We start from the raw sequence: 24,286 nt of genomic DNA on the forward strand, positions 1-24,286 counted from the left end.
CCTGTGCCATTTCATTTCCCCCCTTGATCCTCCCCTGTGCCTATGTATCCCCTCCCCTTGACCAACCTCTGGGCCACATAATTACCCCCCCCCCCCCCGATCACCATCATGCCAATTCAATTCCCCCTCCCTTTCTCACCCCCTGTGCCACATCATCCCCCTTGTCCTCCTCCCTCTGATCCCCGGTGTGCCATTTAATTTCTATCCAGGCTCACATGCATTTGGTGTCTTGGCGGACCTGATAGCGGTGACGTCTGCATATGGCACTGATGAACGACATCCTCCCGCTGCGTTCCTTTGTGCTCATTGATTTAACGGCTGATGACCGGACAGTCCCTCGACACACCTAGGGACTTCCACCAACACACTGGTGCGGTGCCGCTCCTAGTTTGGAAAGCCCTGATCTACACAAACCATTGTGTGACATTTAATTGAATTTGAATGCAGATATGGAGTCTGTAAGATTTTTTTTTCTACCATTTTGCTTCTTTAGGTCACGGTATATTTTTGAAGGAGGGTATGGATTTCCGCTGAGATATTCGAGATTGTCTGCGCTATCTCCAGTCCCATAGGGGAAATATGTGCCGGAGAACATTGTTTGAAACAACAATCTCTACAGGAAACTAAGGAATTCGAGAAGAAAAAAACAAAAAAAAAACAAAAAAAAAAAACAACAAAACTTCCTTTGCGGATACTTAACTTGTGCCAAATGGCGTGCATTTACATCTATGAATATTACACGAAATCCTCCGGCGCTCGGCTTTTTTTTTTTTAATGAGTTCTTTTTTCTTTTAACTGCTGGAAACTGGAGATTGCAGTGGATTATTATTTCTGGCCTGGTCACAGAGGAAAACATGTGAGGAAAGACGTTATTCAAGAAGATACGGGCTTGTTGTTCTTAGATAGTTTTTTTTTTTCTTCTACTGGAGATAATGCTCGAGTCTTTTTTCCACGCCAAGTAAAATATAAACCTATAAAATCAGATGGGACAGTTCAAACATTCCTCTCCCTTCCTGCTAGTCTCAGCATCTCCACTCCTTTCCAGTGACTCATATGAAGTGAATTTGTTATTTTTATCAGGCTGAGATATTGCATAACTTCCTTTTACTGGAGAGGGCCGAGCTCGGAGCTCCTCTTTAGCTCTCTCCTGTGCTGAACTTTCTTGGCCGATAGGCACGTCACAGGTAGTGGGATGTAGACAGCTGCTAATCTCTTGGAAAAGCAAAAGAATGCGTTCCAGTTTCTCGGCTGCCAGTCTATGCTTGCTCTAGCTGACGGCGGTGCCAAATCACTGGAAATATGAAAATACTGCGAGACTATAAAACTGGTATGGAAGAACAAATATCGATTTGGTCTCCCGGTGCGCTGGAAACGCATATGACATGCCGGCTGCCAAAGCGGATGGTTAACTGTTGCAATGGCGGACAGAATTGTGAAGCTGTATTAGGCCCACATTGGCAGTACCATGCCAGGGCATATGGACCATGGGGCCCTGGGATAGAGCGGGCCCTGTCCAGGTTGGTCCCATTCCTTTTCCAAGAAACTGCATTGTCAGCAACTTAAAGGGGTGGCCCAGTACAGGAGGTGTTACCCCGTACTCCTGCTGTCCTGTCAGGCAGCCTCCTTCAGTGTCCCCAGGGCCCCCTGCATTAGTTTCCGAATTGTAAATAGGTTGTACTGTATAAAATGTGTTATCACTTTAAGAGTTATACCATGTGATATACCATGTGCTTGTTACCCAGGTGGTACCAGTGACCAGGTGATCCCAGGGGTGACCTATGGGCTCCCTGCTAGTCTCCCCATACAAGTCCTGGGTGGAGCTATCTCTCTATCTTTGGAGATAAATCTTTGTTGAGGTCGGTCGTGCCTCGTGTGTCTGTCCAGAGTGTTGGAGGCCTCAAAGTCCAGTCCTGCAGCCACCATCAAGTCAAGTAACTAAAGTCACAGCTTTATGAGTCAAGTCAGTCCCTGTCATCTGTCAAGTCAGCATGGTCTGCATTCAATTGTCCAGTCCTACTACAAGTCCCAGCAAGCCCTTAAGGTCTCTGCGTCACTGGTCACCTGCTTGGGCCCTGGCTGAACTGTATAGACTTTACCATCTGTCTACCCTCAGTAAAGCTACCGTTGTCCGTAACTTGGCGTTGGAGTCTTTATTGCCCCCGTGCCTAGCCCAGGATCCAGCGGTATACCTTCGGATGGTTTTAGGCTAAACTATGCCCTGGCGTCACGAATTCAAGGGGTTAATGCCATCTGCCCCTAGGGTAACAACATCTGCCCTCATCACACGCTGCTACCACAACTGGTGCCAGAAAGTTAAACAGATTTGTAAATTACTTCTATTTAAAAATCTTAATCCTTCCAGTACTTATCAGCGTCTGTATGCTCCACAGGAAGTTCTTTTCTTTTTGAATTTCCTTTATATCTGACCACAGTGCTCTCTGCTGACAACTCTGTCCATTTTAGGAACTGTCTGGAGCAGGATAGGTTTCCTATGGGGGCTTGCTCCTGCTCTGGACAGTTCCTAAAATGGACAGAGGTGTCAGCAGAGAGCACTGTGGTCAGACAGAAAGGAAATTTAATACGAAAAGAACTTCCTGTGGAACATACAGCAGCTTTGGCTGTCCGGGCATGCTGGGAGTTGTAGTTTTGCAACAGCTGGAGGCACACAGGTTGGAAAACATTGTGACAAGTAATGGGTTAACATTTTTAAATAGAATTAATTTACAAATCTGTTTAACTTTCTGGCACCAGTTGATTTAAAACATTTTTTTCCAGTGGAGTACCCCTTTAATTGAGGGCGGTATTGACCAATGGGTCATGGAAAGATCTCTCCTGGCAAAATCATACACCATAATAGGGGGCCCACTTCCAATATTTTCTATGGGGCCCAACTATCTTCTATATACACTACCGGTGTCATGTATTCCTTAGTACAGTGTTTCCCAACCAGTGTGCCTCCAGCTGTTGCAAAAGTACAACTCCCAGCATGCCTAGGCAGCTTTCAGCTGTCCTGGCATGCTGGAAGTTGTACTTTTGCAACAGCTGGAGGCCCACTGGTTAGGAAACACTGTTGTAGAGGGTCGAAGCAGAAGGACGCTTATTGTCAGGGGTCCCTTCTAACAAGTAGGAATTGCCCCCCCCCCCTTTAATGTATTACAGTGGATGAAATGAGTATTGAACACGTCACCATTTTTCTCACTGAATACTCTTTCTTTGAGACAACGGTACCTGCTAATTCCAGGTCTTTTTGAAGCTCTCCAAAAGTGTCCTTGGCTCTTGGACAACTCTTCTGATTATTCCTTTCACTCCTCTGTGAGGAGCACCTGCTCGAGGCAAATTTATGGTGAAATGATTGTCTTTCCACTTCTGTATTATGTCCCCAACAGTGCTCACTGGGACATTCAGAAGCTTAAAAATGCGCCTGTAACCAATGCCATTGTTATGTTTTGCTACAATTAGGTTGCAAAGGTCTGAGTACAGCTCTTTGCTTTTCCCCATCATGAGATGGGTCTTGTGTGACACCTTGGCAATGAGACCTTAATGTAGCCATCAGTCGGGACCGAACCAACTGATATGAATTTGCACGGAGAAGGGGCAAGATTGCTTTTCTATTACTGATAGATTTCAGCTGTTGTCTAGGATTTCCAGGCCTTTTTGCACCTCCCTTTCTTCATGTGTTTAATACTTTTTCCCAGAGTCATTTCACATTATTACACATATCTTAAAGGACAACTGTAGTGGAACACTTTTATATATTCCTGTGCCTCAAAAAGATCTCTCCTGGCAAAATCATACACCATAATAGGGGGCCCATTTCCAATATTTTCTATGGGGCCCAACTATCTTCAATATACACTACTGTGCCATGTATTCCTTAGTACAGTGTTTCCCAACCAGTGTGCCTCCAGCTGTTGCAAAAGTACAACTCCCAGCATGCCTAGGCAGCTTTCAGCTGTCCTGGCATGCTGGGAGTTGTACTTTTGCAACAACTGGAGGCCCACTGGTTAGGAAACACTGTAGGGTCGAAGCAGAAGGACGCTTATTGTCAGGGGTCCCTTCTAACAAGTAAGAATTAAACAAAATAAACTTATACATACCTTCCTATGAGCCCCCATTGGTCCGGCACAGGCCCCACGGTACGGCAGTGCTGACCTCATTCCACTTCCTGGGGACGGGGACGCCGCAGAGCCATCAGCGTATCACCGGCCTCAGCGATGTCCCGCCCCGGCCTGTGATAGGCTGAGCCCACTGTCATGTGAGGAGCTCTGGCCGGCTTCTTACATGACAGCCCCCTCAGCCTATCACAGGCCGGGGCGGGACATCGCTGAGGCCGGTGATACGCCGATGGCTCTGCGACGTCCCCGTCCCCAGGAAGTGGAATGAGGTCAGCACTGCCGGACCGTGAGGCCTGTGCTGGACCAATGGGGGCTCGTAGGAAGGTATGTATAAGTTTATTTTGTTTGTTTTTGAGGCCCGGGCACGGGAATATATAAAAGTGTTCCACTACAGTTGTCCTTTAATTTCTTATTTGTTTTGGTTTCTTTGTACGATGGATTACTTGGTTTGTTACCAACATCTTGGGAACATTTCATGCCAATAGCACCTTTGAAAATAGGTGGAAATATTTAGGGATAAAAATAGTGACGTGTTTAATACTTATTTCACCTGCTGTATATACTTTTTATTAATTCGATTTTATGGGGAGCTCCCCTTTATTATGTACCTCCACACCCAGGATACAGACATGGCGGTCAGATTTGATATGTGGATGCAGTCTTCTCCCTGAGGCTCCTTACATCATACCCTTTGTCTTTCTGGCATCCTTACACCTCCTACCAACCTACAGATGCCATAAACCTTATATAACCCTTATTACATAGTTCATAAGGTTGAAAAAAGACCAGAGTCCATCAAGTTCAACCTATATCCCCAATGGGCCCCTACTGAGTTGATCCAGAGGAAGGCAAAAAACCCTCATACTAGTATGGCAATCAGAATAGATCCCTGTGTGGCGTGGGGGGGGGGGGGGGGGGGGAGGGGTGCAATGCAGGGCAGATGTTGTAACCCTGGGGGCAGATGTCATTAACCCCTTCCTGTCGTGACGCCAGGGCGTGGTTTAGCCTTTATCACCCGAAGGTAATACCGCTGGTCCTGGGCTAGGCACCGACGCCAAGTTACGGACAACGGTAGCTTTACTGAGGGTAGACAGATGATACAGTCTATGCAGTACGGCCAATATCCCAAGGAGGTGACCAGTGACACAGGGGGACCTCGCAGGCTTGCTGGGACTTGCAGTATGTAGAGACACTTTAGTGCAGGCCAAGTTGACTATATAGAAGACTTGACTTGACTGACTTGACAATTGACATGAAGATGACTTGAGATGACTTTGTGGCTGCAGACTTTAGGCTTGAGGCCTCCAATGCTCTGGACACACTGAGACGACTGCACTGGACCTCAGCAGGAGCAGGAATGCTGCATGATGGAGATTGTAGCTCCACCCCTGGTTTTATAGGGATGTCTAGCAAAAAGCCCATAGGTCACTTGAGGGGTCACCTGGTCACTAGTGCCTCCTGGGTAACAAGCACAGTCACAGTAATTAAAGAATACTTTTAACATATAACATATGTACATAGGGGATAACACTGCAGGGGCCCCTGGGGACATAAAGGGACTCTGCTTGACAGGGCAGGAGAAGGGTACGGGGAAACACCATCCCGTACTGGGCCACCACACCTGGATCAACCTTCTGTCCTCATAGATCTAGAATCCATAACCTGTAATGTTATGTTTGATTGTCTCTCTGGGTAGAATCCAAGTCAGTTTTGTCAGTGGATCACATATCAAACATACATTTCAGGCCCGGAAGCTAAAAGTTTAATTATATTTCTTGGAATTCCGTGTTCCCCCAGTGTTACCTGCCAAGAGAGACAACACTTCAAGCAATGGAGGCCATTGTTACGTAATGCGGGGGCTTGTTTGAACGCTACGTGTTGTCTGACAAACACGAGGTAGAAGGGAGCACAGTGTATTCTTTCACTGTTGAGTCATTCTGCTACTTGCAGTAAAATACGGCTTCTTCAGAGTGTAAAACCGCAGGCTTTTAATGCACTGGTCATAGTAAAAGGGGAAAAATTCCAGTAAAAACAAAGGAGGCCTTATATGTTTCCAATACAATGAACAAATCGGGCTGATGAACTTTCCTCTGCACTTAAAGGTATACTCCTCCAATGATGATAAGGCTGGATTCACATAACATAAACATTTTGGGATATATTCTATTTTCTGTGCATTTTTGCCAATAATTGGCATGTAAAAGAAAATATGTGCCAAACCCATCCTAAGCTGCAATCAGTTATATAACAGTTTAAGGGTCTATTCGCACATACAGTATTCTGTGCAGATTTGATGCGCAGAATTTTCTGCTGCAGATTTCAATGTAAACTGAACACAGCTTGAAATCCTGCGCATCAAATCTGCGCAGAATACTGTACGTGTGAATAGACCCTAAATGGAACCTGATGAAGGTCAACTTGTACGTGTCGGGGGTTTCCATCTGCAGGTGAGAGAACAATGTGTACTGCATATTGTAGTGCTTCCCAACCTGGGGTACAAGTTCCCCCAGGGGTACTTAGCAGTTCTCCAGGGGGCACTTGAAAAAAAATCAGTAATGGCGGCCGCAGCCACTGATCACTGCTTCTAAAGTGGCCAGGGCCATGGATCTTTGTGGGCTGACAACACTGCACTGAGAAGTGGAGCAGGAGGACAGCAGAGGAAAAGCTTGGGCACCGGGCTGCTATGGGCAGTAACTACCATTAGCTTTGGTGCTTCACTGCTCCTGCGGACCTGGAACCTACTGCTGTGAGCCATAGCAAAAGGTCCCCAGACCAGAGGAGCAGTGGAGCATCAAAGCAGCACAATATGAGGGCCTACAACTATATTTGGGGGCCTAACTACTTCATGGGGACACAAAGAGGGAACTATTACTGTGTGGGGCAATACACATGGGGAGTTTGTAAAGAGGCGGATACTGTACTGAATAAAGATTAAAGTGTTTGTTTGGCCAGTTCTGTGGAAACAAGTGTGGTGCCTTGTGGGTGTGAATGGTGATCGGGAAGTTGCTGTGCAGGTTATAAAGGGTGCTGTTAACCCTTGTCAGTCGTGACGCCAGGGTGAGGGTTAAATGCTGTATGGTTTGGCCTATCGCCACCCTTCCCAAGGATGATAGGTGCTTGCAGAATAAAGTATTGTCCACAACCAGAGCTTCGCTGAAAACTTGCGTAAAATTTACTGAAGATTTTCTGTAACATGCGAACATACAAACAGTCTTTGTAACAGAGTCTATGAACAGCTTAGCTTAGATTGACCATTGGTTGGGACTTTTAGTAAGTTCTTTAGCTTGTTGGGATTTAGTATGCGCAGATCCGCTGGATTTAGGGATATATTTAGGTCCAGGGTCCTTGCCAATAATTGCAGGGAATTTAGAAGAACTCACTGTGTAATTCAGCCGAGGCCGCAAGGCTTTGGCCCAGTAATTGTCGTTGAAAGTTGCGGAGGTCCTACCTCATTCAGTGACAGCAACCCAAGAGAGAGAATAATGGCCGCAGCTCCCTTATATGGGCAGGGGCTGGCCGTTTTAGGATTGGTCCACGCCATCTGTTAATCAACTTCACAAAGCATGGTGGGTATCACATGTCCTATGAACCTCCAAAGGTCCTTTTCAACTACCATAGAGACTAGAGCCTCTTCACGTGACCCGCAGGTCCTGCGACACAAGCGCAAGGTAAGTACACTTTCTATATACATTTATTTACATTTACCTGAGTAATATATAAATTATTTAAGGGGTGACTAGGGGAAGACTAGACCTGAGGACCCTACGGTTCCTAGGAACTCTGACTTTGGGGACCCCTACCAAGGTACTGTATGTAATACGGTACCGGGACACCACACAAGTCTTGGCTGGGAGAAATCTCAATGGCGGACTAGGTCAGATAGTGAAGAAAAAGAAACGTAAACAACTCTGAACAGAGAAAATGTCACCTGTGACTCGTGGGACTGGGATGTTAGGGAGAGGAGCGGGGCCTGGGGAGAGGATATGGAGTAAAGTAAAGCGTATGAATTATACTTTGTCAATTACAAAAGTGTCTCTAATATGGGGGTACAATTTTTGGGAATGGGGTCTCAAGGGGTACCCAGGCAAAAAAAAGGTTGGGGACCACTTGCATAATGTATTCCTACACGGAGATAAGTAGTGCCAGAATTAAGTGACCACTACTTATCTCCATCTCCTTATTGAAATGTACATGCATGCTTGGTCAATCTGAATGTACATGTTAATGTGGTAGGAGGTAAACAGTCATAAGCTATTTTGTGTATGACCAGCTTTAAAGGGGTTGTCCAGAATCTACAGCCTGCCCTCACTATGTTTGAAATACTCCTATGGGGACCAGTCATTGAGACTGTAAGTTTTGTGATGCACATGAGACGCACATGAGAATGCTGTATCTGTCCAGGCAGTATGGTGGTTCAGTGGTTAAAACTATTGCCTTGCAGTACTGGAATCCTGGGTCGTGGCATAACTTTATCTGTCATCAGTGTCACCTGCACTAACCTGTGCAGGTAACACTGATGACAACAGTACTTACCTTTTCCCGTTCCGTGCTGTCGTTATCCAGTAATCCTCATCGGTATCTTCAGCTCTGGGCCGACTGGGCATGAGCAGAGCTTAGTGACATCACTGCTGCTGTTCTCTGTTGGGTCAAGCTGCAAGCAAACAGCAGTGGTGACATCACTAAGCTCCGCCCATGCTGAAGGTACCAAAGAGGATTGCTGGAGAATGACAGCACGGAATGGGACAAGTAAGTACCGTTGCCATCAATGTCACCTGCACTATCTTTCTATACCAACAGGTTAGTGCAGGTGACACTGATGACAGATTATTTTAAAGGGGGTGTAGACATAGCAGTCACACCGGGGCCCAGATGCCCCATAGGACTCTTTCTATATAAAAAAAAATGATGGTCTTCGCAATGACAGATAGGGGCCCTGGAAAAAATTCTGCACTGGGCCCAGGAGCCTTAAAGGAAATTTCTGGCAAAAATGTACTTATCCCCTATCCGCAGCCTTTGGCCTTCCAGGCATGCTGGGAGTTATAGTTTTGCAACAGCTGAAGGCACCCTGGTTGGGAAACACTACAATGAATGAAGGGTGGCTCAGTAGTTATCATCTCTCTACAATACTGCAGAATATGTCAGTTCTATATAAAGTAATAAAATGTATTAAAAATGAATAAAACTAATACAAGCTCTCCAGATAAATAGTGGAAAACTAGTGATAAATCAGTCTCAACAAGAAGGCCGTCCCCTTTACACAGACCACAACGTTGTCGGAGAAGGTTTCAGCTAACTTTAATACATGTGACTAAAGGCAAATATTATTATTTTTCCTAATGAAACTACTAGAGATGAGCGACCTTACAGTAAATTCGATTCGTCACGAACTTCTCGGCTCGGCAGTTGATGACTTTTCCTGCATAAATGAGTTCAGCTTTCAGGTGCTCCCGTGGGCTGGATACATTCCTAGGAGACTCTTTCCTAGGACTGTATCCACCTTTTCCAGCCCACCGGAGCACCGGAAAGCTGAACTAATTTATGCAGGAAAAGTCATCAACTGCCGAGCCGAGAAGTTCGTGACGAATCGAATTTACTGTAAGTTCGCTCATCTCTAGAAACTACATAAATAAAACCCTGTAGTAATTGCCGGCCTGGCGTGTATTTATGAGAGTATTCTGGTTGCTTAGTAACATTTTAGTTTGTTTTTACTAATAAACATGTATCCTGTTTCTTTTTTTGTGTCTGCTTCACAGTGAAGATGGAGCGAAATTATTATAACCCGGCAGATGAGAGAAATGAGGACAGCGACGCTGCCGGTGAGAAGAAGCCGCTTCTACTACATAGATTCTTATTGGCCGCCTGTACAATAGTAGAAATAGTTTGGGGTCGCCTGTGTAGAAGCAGATCTAGGAAGTGGGACTGAGCTATTAAAGGGGTTCTCCGGTGCTTACACATCTTATCCCCTATCCAAAGGATAGGGGATAAGATGCCTGATCGCGGGAGTCCCGCAGCTGGGGACGCCCGTGATCATGCACACGGCACCCCTTTTAATCAGTCCCCGGAGTGTGTTCGCTCCGGGTCTGATTACGGGCGACTACAGGGCCGGCGGCGTGTGACGTCACACCTCCGCCCCCATGTGACGTCATGCTCCACCCCTCAATGCAAGCCTACGGGAGGGGGCGTGATAGCTATCACGCCCCCTCCCGTAGGCTTGCATTGAGGGGTGGAGCGTGACGTCACACGCCGCCAGCCCTGTAGTCACCCGTAATCAGACCCGAAGCGAACACGCTCCGGGGACTGATTAAAAGGGGTGCCATGTGCATGATCCTGGGGGTCCCCAGCGGCGGGACTCCCGCGATCAGGCATCTTATCCCCTATCCTCTGAATAGGGGATAAGATGTGTAAGCACCGGAGAACCCCTTTAAGCACATTAGGTGGACGTTCTGAGAGGAAACAAAATGAACTCCAGGGGCACCATAACAAGTATCTAACAGCAACCTCTACACCCAGAAGCATGGTTTTTACTGTTTTGTGTGATCTGACATTTTTTTATGTACAATAATGAGACAACCACTATGAATGATTGTAAGATTTACTGCATTTACATTAAAATGCAAACTTTAACACAATGTTCCACAGGTTTTCCATTTTAAAGGGGTATTCCAGTTTTTTTTTTGTTTTTTTTTATATTAACTGGCTCCAGAAAGTTAAACAGATTTGTAAATGACTTCTATTAAAAAATCTAAATCTTTCCAGTAGTTATCAGCTGCTGAAGTTGAATTGTTCTTTTCTTTCTGACAACAGTAATCTCTGCTCACACCTCTGCTTGTCTCAGGAACTGTCCGAAGCATTAGAGGTTTTCTATGTGGATTTGTTCCTACTCTGGTCAGTCCCTGAGACAAGCAGAGGTGTCAGCAGAGAGCACTCAAAAAACAACTCAACTTCAGTAGCTGATAGCTACTGGAAGGATTAAGATTTTTTAATAGAAGTCATTTACAAATCTGTTTAACTTTCTGGAGCCAGTTAATAAATATATGTATATACATATATATATATATATATATATATATATATATATATACATATATATATATATATATATATATATATATATATAAAGTTTTTTTTCCTGGAATAGCCCTTTAAGGCATGGTGGCGATTGTAGTTTTGCAACAGCCATAAAGCAACAGGTTTTCAGTGTCAGGGCATGATGGGAGTTGTTGTTTTGTAACTGACATAGAACTACAGGTTTTTTAAAGTCAGGGCATGATGGATGTTGCTGCTTTGCAACAGCCTCAAAGCAACATATTTTCAGTGTCAGGGCATGATGAGAGTTTTAGTTTTGCAACGGCCATAGGGGGAGATTTATCAAAACCTGTGCAGAGGAAGAGTGGTGCAGTTGCCCATAGCAACCAATCAGATTGCTTCTTTCATTTTCCACAGGCCTCTTTAGAGGCCTGTGGAAAATGAAAGAAGCAATCTGATTGGTTGCTATGGGCAACTGCACCACTCTTCCTCTGCACAGGTTTTGATCAATCTCCCCCATAGAGTGTAAATAAAAGGGGGAGAAAGCCACAGGTTTTTCCATCGTCAGGGCATGATAAGAGTTGTAGTTTTGCAACTGCCGGAGAGCGACAGGTTTTCAGTGTCAGGGTATGATGGGAGTTGTAGTTCTGCAAAAGTCAGAGAGCCACATGTGTTTAGTGACAAGGCATGATGAATGTTTTACTTTAGCAATAGTTGGAAAGTGACAGGTTTTCAGTCTCAGAACATACTGGGAGTTGTAGTTCTGCAAAAGTCAGAGAGCCACAGGTGTTCAGTGTCAGGGCATGATGGGAGTTGTATCTTTCCAACAACTAAAGAACCACAGGTATTCACTGTCAATGCAATGATGAAAGTTATAGTTTTAGCCAGAGATGTTTGATGTCCGGGGATAATGGGATTCATAGTTTTGCAACAGCTGAAGAGCCACAGGTATTTACAGTTAGGACATGATGGGAGTTGTAGTTTGGGAACAAGCCATATAGCCACAGGTAAGGGAATACAACTCTAAAATATAGTAGCTGCCAATTTTAAGAAACCGCCTCCAACCATAGGGATTATCATTCAAAGCGCTGACACTCCCTGTAAGACATGTCATCTCCTGGCTAATGGGTCCGCAACACAAAAGATCTCCCTCGGGACATCCAGACATTAACATATTAAAAACCCCACAGAATAGCTAATTTTCTGACAAGACAAGGACATTTTTACATATAAATGTGTCACAGTGATCCCTCTTGTAAGCAAATACGGATTTCAGTGTATTTCAATATAAATCCTGTTGTAGGCAGAAGGTTCATGATCCATCCTGGAAACATTATCTTACACAGAAACAAAGCAATAGGGAACTATCGGGAAGATCTCATCCTCCTATACATTATAGCTGTTTGCTGAATGCTCATTTGGCCAACAGCTGCCTTTTCCTTCCTCACACGCACACACTCAACCTGGCTGAGCATGCATGTATGTGTTCTGAATGGGGAAATAAAAGTCCCCGTCTGTAGGCTCATTGGGAGATGTCAGAACTCTGGCTAGTGCTTGTTGTGCCAAAGACAAGAGCAGAAAATTGTGCCCCCCCCCCCTCAACCCCTCTAACATACAGTCCTATGTAAAAATACATCACCCCCTCCAACATACAGTCCTATGTAAAAATACATCACCCCCTCCAACATACAGTCCTATGTAAAAATACATCACCCACTTCCCTCAGCCTCTCCAACATACAGTCCTATGTAAAAATACATCACCCCCTCCAACATACAGTCCTATGTAAAAATACATCACCCCCTCCAACATACAGTCCTATGTAAAAATACATCACCCCCTCCAACATACAGTCCTATGTAAAAATACATCACCCCCTTCCCTCAACCCCTCCAACATACAGTCCTATGTAAGAATACATCAGCCCCTCCAACATACAGTCCTATGTAAGAATACATCAGCCCCTCCAACCTACAGTCCTATGTAAAAATACATCACGCCCTCCAACCTACAGTCCTATGTAAAAATACATCACCCCCTCCAACATACAGTCCTATGTAAAAATACATCACCCCCTCCAACATACAGTCCTATGTAAAAATACATCACCCACCTCCCTCAGCCCCTCCAACATACAGTCCTATGTAAAAATACATCACACCCTCCAACATACAGTCCTATGTAAAAATACATCACCCACTTCCCTCAGCCCCTCCAACATACAGTCCTATGTAAAAATAGATCAGCCCTTTCCCTTAGCCCCTCCAACATTCAATCCTATGTAAAAATACATCACGCCCTCCAACATACAGTCCTATGTAAGAATACATCACCCTTTCCAACATACAGTCCTATGTAAAAATACATCACCCCCTCCAACATACAGTCCTATGTAAAAATACATCACCCCCTTCCCTCAGCCCCTCCAACATACAGTCCTATGTAAGAATACATCACCCCTCCAACATACAGTCCTATGTAAGAATACATCAGCCCCTCCAACATACAGTCCTATGTAAGAATACATCAGCCCCTCCAACCTACAGTCCTATGTAAAAATACATCACACCCTCCAACATACAGTCCTATGTAAAAATACATCACCCCCTCCAACATACAGTCCTAGGTAAAAATACATCACCCACTTCCCTCAGCCCCTCCAACATACAGTCCTATGTAAAAATACATCACCCCCTCCAACATACAGTCCTATGTAAGAATACATCACACCCTCCAACATACAGTCCTATGTAAAAATACATCACCCACTTCCCTTAGCCCCTCCAACATTCAATCCTATGTAAAAATACATCACGCCCTCCAATATACAGTCCTATGTAAGAATACATCACCATCTCCAACATACAGTCCTATGTAAAAATACATCACCCCCTCCAACATACAGTCCTATGTAAAAATACATCACCCCCTTCCCTCAGCCCCTCCAACATACAGTCCTATGTAAGAATACATCAGCCCCTCCAACATACAGTCCTATGTAAGAATACATCAGCCCCTCCAACCTACAGTCCTATGTAAAAATACATCACGCCCTCTAACATACAGTCCTATGTAAAAATACATCACCCTCTCCAACATACAGTCCTATGTAAATATACATCACCCCCTCCAAAATACAGTCCTATGTAAAAATACATCACCCCCTTCCCTCAGCCCCTCCAACATACAGTCCTATGTAAGAATACATCAGCCCCTCCAACCTACAGTCCTATGTAAAAATACATCACGCCCTCCAACATACAGTCCTATGTAAAAATACATCACCCTCTCCAACATACAGTCCTATGTAAATATACATCACCCCCTCCAACATACAGTCCTATGTAAAAATACATCACCCCCTTCCCTCAGCCCCTCCAACATACAGTCCTATGTAAGAATACATCACCCCTCCAACATACAGTCCTATGTAAGAATACATCAGCCCCTCCAACCTACAGTCCTATGTAAAAATACATCACCCCCTCCAAAATATAGTCCTATGTAAAAATACATGACCCTCTCCAAAATACAATCCTATGTAAAAATACATTACCCGCTCCAACATACAGTCCTATGTAAAAATACATGACCCTCCCCAAAATACAGTCCTATGTAAAAATACATCACCCCCTCCAACATACAGTCCTATGTAAAAATATATCACCCCCTTAAATATACAGTCCTATATATAAAAAAAAAAATCACCCCCTCTCTTCAGCCCCTACAACATACAGTTCTATATACATCACCCCATCCAACCTACAGTCCCATGTAAAAATACCTCACCCCCCCCAACATACAGTCTTATGCAAAAATACATCACCCCCTCACGCATATCAGACATACAGTCCTAATATACACTACCCCCTCGCTTCAGCCCCTACAACATACAGTCCTATACATCACCCCCTCCAACATATAGGGGGGGGGGGATTAATCAAAATCTGTGCTGAGGAAAGGTTGATCCAGTTGCCCATGGCAACCAATCAGATCGCTTCTTTCATTTTTCAGAGGCCTTTTACATCTCCCCCATAATCCTATGTAAAAAATACCTCAACCCCTCTAACATACAGTCCTATGTAAATAATACATCTCCTCCTCTAACATACAGTCCTATGTAAATAATACATCTCCTCCGACATACAGTCCTATGTAAATAATACATCTCCTCCTCCGACATACAGTCCTATGTAAATAATACATCTCCTCCTCCGACATACAGTCCTATGTAAATAATACATCTCCTCCTCCGACATACAGTCCTATGTAAATAATACATCTCCTCCTCCGACATACAGTCCTATGTAAATAATACATCTCCTCCTCTGACATACAGTCCTATGTAAAAACACAGCATCCAAGTCTGCACCTGTTGCAGTGTGGCAAAGATTTCCTTTTTTTTTTGCGCAAAACATTTGTCAATTTTTGCTGCTCTGCACCAGACTCGCCAAATTGACAGGGCTTCACGAATTTACTATTCTTTTCGCCTGATCTATGTGCCTGACCAGCGATATGTGTGAACTGGCCCTTTTGCTGCCACAGGGGCGGACCTCAGATGTGCTCTGGTAAATGAGGCTAAGCTGCAATACCACACACAGCCTGTGGACAATAGTGGCGCTGTTTTTAAACAAGAAGAAACAGACCTCTGTTCTATTCTGCTTTGAGAGTGGATTAGGTCCATCTCCTGGAATACTGTTGGGGTATACGGACGCCACTTGTCTTCATGACACGGCCCCTGTACAATAATAGGCAATTACAGGCTCCATTTATAACAATTAATTACAGGTTTTGTTTAATTCAAAGTTATAATAAAACTTCTGATGAATTGGTACAATTATTGGGCAAAATATGAGTCACCAGGAGGAAAAATAGCAGACATTAGTCATTCATCGGAAGACGATCACCATGGTAACACAATACTTTCAATTTCAGTTCTGGAGACAATTGATACCACATAGAACCCCTGAGGTTTAGTCTTTCATACTCTATGTCAGTGTTTCCTAAACTGGTTGCCTCCAGCTGTTGCAAAACTACAACTCCCAGCATGCCCGGACAGCCGTTGGCTGTCCGGGCATGCTGGGAGTTGTAGTTTTGCAACAGCTGGAGGCACCCTAGTTTGGGAAACACTGACATAGAGTTATCAAAGATTAATCTGCATCTGTTGGTTGAAAGAAAATAATAAAATTGTGAATTTCATCCCCTTTGAACCTGTTATCTAGATTTAGGTACATGTTACACTATTATAGGACTTCGACTATAGGACTGTCTATTCGCAAAAACTTTAAGGCTAACTTCACACGGCATAAAATCTACGGCTGGATTTTCCAGGAAAAAAAATTGATGCTTTTTTTCTTTTCTTCCCATTTTATGGCTAAAAAATAAATTTAAAGTTGTGAACCTAGCCTTAGGCTGACCTTAGTCCTACATCTGAGAAGGCATGCAATGTCTGATGAGAAACGCGTAATACTGTACCCAATAAACCTTTGTTAGAAAAGTACTACTGCTGGCATTGCCATATGCCATACCAGGGGTCAAGTCATTGTAAAAAAAAAATGAGGGCACTCACCCAAGATTTCCACTTAAAGGAGTACTCCGCTGCTCAGCGTTTGGAACAAACTTCTGAACGTTGGAGCCGGCGCCGGGAGCCCCCTCAATACAAGTCTATGGGAGGGGGGCGTGACAGCCGACACGCCCCCTCCCATAGACTTGCATTGAGGGGGCGTGACGTCATGAGGGGGGGGGGCAGGGCTATGACGTCACGAGCTCCCGGCGCAGGCTCCAGCGTTCGAAACAGTTTGTTCCTTTAAGGACTGAACCTGCAGGACTCCTGCTAATGAGAACAGTGTTTTGCCTGTGGAAAAAGTGCAGGAACTCAGTTCCCACGTGTTCCTGCAGGACTTTAGCCCTGTGCTATATACGCTCTTTATACTCCTTGGGCATTGTGTCAGTCCTTTGTGAGTGCACCCATTATTATGAAAGAAGATGTCTCTCCTCCAATCTCCCTCCCTATAATCACCATACCAATTGTCTTCCGTGGTCCGCTGTAGATCTCCGCTCACCCGCCTTGGATGTCATGTCGACTTCCCCCCTGAGGTCACCACTGTGGGTAGTGACTGAATGCAATGGTCACATGTCATGATTGACATGACCTCACTGGAGCCGGATGGGAAATCATGGGGTTGGAAAATCCTATTTAAAGGGGTACTCCGGTGAAAACCTTTTTTCTTTTAAATCAACTGGTGGCAGAAAGTTAAACATATTTGTAAATTACTTCTATTAAAAAAATCTTAAACCTTCCAGTACTTATTAGCTGCTGAATGCTACAGAAGAAATTCCTTTCTTTTTGGAACACTGATGACATCACGAGCACAGTGCTCTCTGCTGACATCTCTGTCCATTTTAGCAACCATGCATAGCAGATGTATGCTAAGGGCAGCATGGAGGCTCAGTGGTTAGCACTGCTGCCTTGCATTGCTGGGGACTTGGGTTCAAATTCCACTAAGGACAACAATAAATTAAGCGTTATTATTATTATTATAACATCAGCAGAGAGAACTGTGCTCATGATGTCATCAGAGAGCATTCCAAAAAGAAAAGAATTTCCTCTGTAGTATTCAGCAGCTAATAAGTACAGGAAGGATTAAGATTTTTTAATAGAAGTAATTTACAAATATGTTTAACTTTCTGCCACCAGTTGATTTAAAAGAAAAAAGGTTTTCACCGGAGTACCCCTTTAAGGGTACGTTCACACGGGCAGATTTTTTTGCGGGTTTTCCACTGCGTATTTGAAAGGGGGCTGGGCTCTTCTCGGCTGTCCGCAGCATATTTTCCGCGGTGGAATTTACGCTGCGGAAAATCCGCTGCAAGCCCCATTGAAGTCAGTAGGGACTGCGGCGGATTTTCCGCAGCGTAAATTGCATCGCGGAAAATCTGCTGCGGACAGCCGAGAAGAGCCCGCCCACTTTCAAATACGCAGTGGAAAACCCGCCAAAAAAATTTGCTCGTGTGAACGTACCCTAAGAAGGACCTATCCATAAGAAATGGTTATCAGTAAGGATGGGCGAATCTCCTGAGGTTAGTTTTGGGAGGTTTCACCCACATTGGGACCTATAATAAGTTTTTAAATTAGGATTCGCCCCCACACTACCCCTGACTCGATTGGTAGCTGAGAGTGCAGGGAAAAACTATGAAAGGGACAGTAATGCAACCACGTCACAATAAATTTGTTCCCTTCCAAAAAAAAAAAAAGTTTTCTTACCTGGTAAGGCTAAGTTTCCACTAGTTTTTGTTTCTCTGGCAGTTTTTGGATATCTGCCACTGCAGTTTTTGAGCCAAATCCAGAAATGTATTCAAATGTATTCAAAAGGAATAGGACATATAAAGGAGTGTATTCTCCTCCCTTATGGATCCACTTCTGACTTTGGCTCAAAAACTGCACTGGCAGATATCCAAAAACTGCCAGAAAAAAAACCAAGTGGAAACCTAGCCTAAGGGTGCGTTCACACGCTCTTTGTTTTTGCGGGTTTTCCGCAGCGTATTTGAAAGGGGCGGGCTCTTCTTGGCTGTCCATAGCAGATTGTCCGTTGAAGTCAGTAGGGACTGCGGCGGATTTTCCACAGCGTAAATTCCGCCGCAGACAATCTGCTATGGACAGCCAAGAAGAGCCCGCCCCTTTCAAATACGCTGCGGAAAACCCGCAAAAACAAAGAGCGTGTGAACGCACCCTATGGTTCCATTCACACCATAATTTGAGCCTACGGCAGCTGAATTTGGCAGAATTTAAATCCGGCTGCTGCCATATCCCCGCCCGACTCACGCCACACCTTGTTCATTTCAATGAGCCCAGTGGAGTCAGACAGTGACCCCGGTCGGATCATTTTTGGACCCTATCAGTTTTTGTTTCCAGGCTGAAAGCAGGGGTCTGCTGTGGTTCCAGTCTGGCAACAAAAACTGATACGGTCCAAAAATTTGCCGACCGGGGTCACTAGATAACTCTGTTGGGCTCATTGAAATGAATGTGGTGCGGCGGGGATACATGGCAGCAGTAAAGGAGAACTACAGCCAAAATGAACTCATCCCCTTGTCACAGGATAGGGGATAAGTAGCTGAGCTTCAGGGTGGGGGAGTCCCTGACTGTCTCAGTGAGGAGCGCGTACTTCATTCATTTCTATGGGGCTGTATTGGGGTCTCTACGGAGCGCTCATAGAAATGAATGGAGCCCGTGCCGTCCCAGTGGTCAGACCCCCCGTGATCAGCTACTTATTCCCTATTCTGTTCCCCTTTAAATGCATCCATTTCTTCCATATTGTCCCCTTTAAAGGGGTACTCCGGTGGAAAACATTTTTTTTAATCAACTGGTGCCAGAAAGTTAAACAGATTTGTAAATGACTTCTATTAAAAAATCTTTACCCTACCATTACTTTTTAGTAGCTGTATGCTACAGAGGAAATTCTTTTCTTTTTGAACTTCTTTTTTTGTCTTGTCCGGAGTGCTCTCTGCTGACACCTGATGCCCTTATCAGGAACTGTCCAGAGCAGGAGAAAATCCCCATTGCAAACCTATGCTGCTCTGGACAGTTCCTGACACGGACAGAGGTGTCAGCAGAGAGCACTGTGGACAAGACAAAAAAAAAGAAATTTAAAAAGAAAAGAATTTTCTCTGTAGCATACAGCTGTTACACAGTACTGGAAGGGTAAAGATTTTTTAAATAGAAGTCAGTTATAAATCTGTTTAACTTTCTGGCACCGGGTGATTTAATGAAAAAAAAATGTTTTCCACCGGAGTACCCCTTTAAATTCTCCTGCCGGATCTGGCTGCCTTATGCCCAAATTGTGGAATGAATGCACCCTAATAGGTCTTCTTCAGACTGTGTGGCTCCATTCCATACATATATATTTATTATAATAATAATAGTATTTCTTTATTTATATAGCACCAGCATATGCCGTAGCGCTTTACAGAGCATGTCATTACTATCAAAGGGGTACTCCGGTGGAAAACTTTACCTGTGCCAGAAAGTTAAACAGATTTGTAAATAACTTCTATAAAAAAAATCTTCATCCTTCCAGTACTTATTAGCTGCTGAATACTACAAAGGAAATTATTTTCTTTTTGGAACACAGAGCTCTCTGCTGACCTCATGAGCACAGTGCTCTCTGCTGACATATCTGTCAAGATCAGCATATGTTTGCTAAGGGGATTTTCTCATACTTTGGACAGTTCTTAAAATGGACAGAGGTGTCATCAGAGAGCACTGTGCTTGTCATGTCAGCAGAGAGCTCTGTGTTCCAAAAAGAAAATAATTTCCTCTGGAGTATTCAGCAGCTAATATGCACTGGAAGGATTAAGATGTTTTAATAAAATAATTTACAAATCTGTTTAACTTTCTGTCACCAGTCGATAAAAAAAAAAAAAAAAAAAAAAAAGTTTTCCGCCGGAGTACCCCTTTAAAGTAATAGTACAGAAAAATAGTACAGAATCCCATAGACCAGTGTTTCCCAACCAGGGTGCCTCCAGCTGCTGCAAAACTACAACTCCCAGCATGCCCGGACAGCCAATGGCTGTCCGGGAATGCTGGGAGTTGTAGTTTTGCAACAGCTGGAGGCACCCTGGTTGGGAAACACTGCCATAGAGAATCCTTAGAACAATACAACAGTCTTCCCACCTGCAGAGATAATAATGCAATGTTTTCCTATACAGCAGATGATAACCTGGCCTTCTGGAAATACCCCAGTTAGGCTGGGTTCACACCACGTTTTGTTAAATACGGTTCCCGTATACGGCTGGGAGGAGGGGTGGGCGGGGCTTAATCGCGGCGCCCGCACTCAGCCGTATTCGGGAACCGTATTTAATGTATGTCAAAAACGTGGTCGACCGCGTTTTTGCCTACGGTTGGGAAACCGCATACGGCCAAAAACGAAACCGACCGGAGGCTGCGGTTCACTCCGGTCGGCTCATAGACATGCATTAAATACAGTTGCCGAATACGGCTGAGTGCGGGCGCCGTAGTTAACAAAACGTGGTGTGAACCCAGCCTTAGGCTGGGTTCACACCACGTTTTTGCAATACAGTTCCTGTATCAGGATTTTTGATTAAAAAAAAGGATTCCTCAAAACCTGACTAAACAGTATCAAAACGTGTGTACACATTTGTATCTGGATATGGTTGAAAACCTTATGATGATGTCCGGTTGCATCCGTTTTTTAAGAAAAAAACGTATACATTTTTAACGTTTCACTCAGTTATGAATAAAGTTTCACTTGTTTGATTAAAATTCCAAGAAAAAAAAACTGTGCAAAGTCAAAAACCTTATGGTGAGAACCGGATGGAACCGTACGCACTTACAGTTCTGTACAGTTCCCATTGACTCCCATTTAAAAAAAAAACATATGCGGTTTAAGGGTACATTCACACAGGCGGATTTTTTTTGCGGGTTTTCTGCTGCGTATTTGAAAGTGGGCAGGCTCTTCTCGGCTGTCCGCAGCAGATTTTCCGACGCGGATTTTCCGCAGCGTAAATTCCACCGCAGAAAATCTGCTGCGGCCAGCTGAGAAGAGCCCGCCCACTTTCAAATACGCAGCTAAAAACCCGCAAAAAAAATTTGCTCGTGTGAACGTACCCTTATACGGTTTTTCACCCGGACCAAAAACTGTGGTGAAAAAAGGCCACGGTTTTCTGTCCCGGAAAAAAGAAGAAGTAAAAAACCGTATGGTTTGAAAAGCGGAGACAACCGTATACATTACGGTGCATACAGCTTTGAATGGGAAGCCTGTGGGCACGGTTTTCTGTACGGTTTAATACGTTTAAAAAAAAATTGAAACCGTATGCCGAAACTGTATAGCAAAATCGTGGTGTGAACCCACCGTAACACCAGTACCCTGGGAAAGTACAGTATTCTCACATCTCTTTGAGCGACCTGTTCTGTCACCAGTCTCGACCCGAGATACAAAGGTAATAATTGACTAATTCTTATTTTACACATGAATACAGATTGTCTGGACATAGTTGCAGACACTAGTGGAAGTTATTAGCAGGTGAGTAATGATGACTTTCTAAAATAAGGTCATTTTCTATTGTGTAAGGAGATGTTGTACATTAGGTTGGTGCGCACCTCCTAGTATTAGTGGAATAGCTCACGTCACCCTACAATGGCTCCTTTATGTAGACATTTGTCATTCATATAAAGACATTGGGCTGGGTTCACACTACGGTTTGTACTTACGGTTCCCGTATACGGCTGGGAGGAGGGGGGCGGGGCTTAATCGGGGCGCCCGCACTCAGCTGTATTCGGCAAAAACGTGGTCGAACGCGTTTTTGCCTGCGGTCCGGAAACCGCATACGGCCGAAAAAGCAGCCGACCGGAGGCTGCGGTTCACTTCGGTCGGCTCATAGACATACATTAACTACGGTTCCTGAATACGGGCGCCACGATTAAGCCCCGCCCACCCCTCCTCCCAGCCGTATACGGGAACCGTAATTACAAACCGTAGTGTGAACCCAGCTTTACTTACATTTGATCAACTCGGGAGTAAGGCTAGATTCACACTACGTTTTGTACTTACGGTTCCCGTATACGGCTGGGAGGAGGGGGGGCGGGGCTTAATCGCGGAGCCTGCTTTCAGCCGTATACGGGAACCATATTTAATGCATGTCTATGAGCCGGGCGGAGCGAACCGCAGCCGCCGGTAGGCTGCGTTTTCGGCCGTATGCGGTTGGGAAACCGCATGCGGCCGAAAACGCAGCCGGCCGGCGGCTGCGGTTCACTCCGGTCGGCTCATAGACATGTATTAAATACGGTTCCCGTATACGGCTGAGTGCGGGCACCGCGATTAAGCCCACCCCTGCTCCCAGCCGTATACGGGAACCGTAAGTACAAAACGTAGTGTGAACCTAGCCTAAGGCTGCATTCATACCACGTTTTTGCAATACAGTTCCCGTATACGTTTTCAATGTGAAAACCGTACGGAACCGTATTGAAAACCGTATGCATTGACTCTCCATTGAACACCGTATGCCAAAAGATGCATCAGGTTGTGTCCGTTTTGCCAGTTTTTTTCCAGTACCCAAAACCATGGTCTACCACGGTTTTTGGTCCGGGTGAAAAACTGTATTAAACCGTATATGTTTTTTAACATGGGAGTAAATGGGAACCGTACAGAACTGTAAGTGCGTACTGTTCCATCCGGTTTTCACCATACGGTTTTTGACTTTGCACAGTTTTTTTCTTGGAATTTCAATCAAACAAGTGAAACTCAAAATGGAGTGAAAAGTTAAAAACGTATACGTTTTTTTCTTAAAAACAGATGCAACCGGACATCATTTTTCGATCCGTATACGGGTTTAAATTTGTACACATGTTTTGATACAGTTTAGTCCAGTTTTGAGGAATCTGTTTTTCATCAAAAACCTGATACGGGAACTGTATTACAAAAACGTGGTGTGAATGCAGCCTTAAGCAAGTTATACACCTGAGAGATGTGTTAGCCAAGCCTACAGATTTTGGCGGTACTAGTCGGCCATCTTATTTGTATGATGGATTTCCAAGATATAGGAGAGAGAAGGATCGGGCAGGTTCAGTTTTCAAATGTCCAATCCTTTTGTTCTCGTGGAGATAAGCCTTCTCCAACTTTACTATTTCCCAGAACAGGTGTGTATGTACTTCCACTACTTATCAGCTGCTGTGCACTACAGAGGAAGTTATGTAGTTCTTTCCAGTTTCACCGCAGTGCTCTCTGCTGCCACCTCTGTCCATGTCAGGAACTGTCCAGAGCAGGAGAGGTTTGCTGTGGGGATTTGCTTCTGCTCTGGACAGTTCTTGACATGGACAAAAGTGTCAGGAGAGAGCACTGTGGTCAGACTGGAAAGAACTACATAACTTCCTCTGGAGCATACAGCAGCTGATAAATACTGGAAGGATTACGATTTTTAAATAGAGGTGTTTTTCAAATCTGCATAACTTTCTATCACCAGATAAAAAATAAATAAAAAAAATTCCACCCCTTTAAGTAGCTATCGCTCCCGTTCCTCCCATATACATGAGATCAGTATGGATGAATGTTCATGTTCCTTCCATGGAGAGGAGGTGTAAGCTACAGCCAGACAGCTCTGATGTTGGCTTACCACTCCCAGAACAATAGAGTCAG

The 24,286-nt window shown here is 44.5% G+C and overlaps 2 long non-coding RNA genes across 3 annotated transcripts in view; one reads left to right on the forward strand and one right to left on the reverse strand.

Annotated features, from left to right (window-relative positions):
- Positions 1-24,286, reverse strand: part of LOC130362957 (uncharacterized) — a 124,099-nt gene that overhangs the window by 24,676 nt on the left and 75,137 nt on the right. The window contains exon 4 of the long non-coding RNA XR_008891653.1: positions 15,788-15,879. This is a non-coding gene — a long non-coding RNA (uncharacterized LOC130362957). The remainder of the gene's footprint in view (positions 1-15,787; positions 15,880-24,286) is intronic.
- LOC130362958 (uncharacterized) overlaps positions 1-24,286 on the forward strand; it is a 39,397-nt gene that overhangs the window by 4,160 nt on the left and 10,951 nt on the right. The window contains exons 3-4 of one of the 2 annotated variants that reach the window (XR_008891655.1): positions 9,869-9,931; positions 22,134-22,177. This is a non-coding gene — a long non-coding RNA (uncharacterized LOC130362958). The remainder of the gene's footprint in view (positions 1-9,868; positions 9,932-22,133; positions 22,178-24,286) is intronic. The other variant, XR_008891654.1, reaches the window with a different exon arrangement.

Source organism: Hyla sarda, chromosome 3, assembly GCF_029499605.1.
Source record: "Hyla sarda isolate aHylSar1 chromosome 3, aHylSar1.hap1, whole genome shotgun sequence".
NCBI classification, from domain to species: Eukaryota; Metazoa; Chordata; class Amphibia; order Anura; family Hylidae; genus Hyla; species Hyla sarda.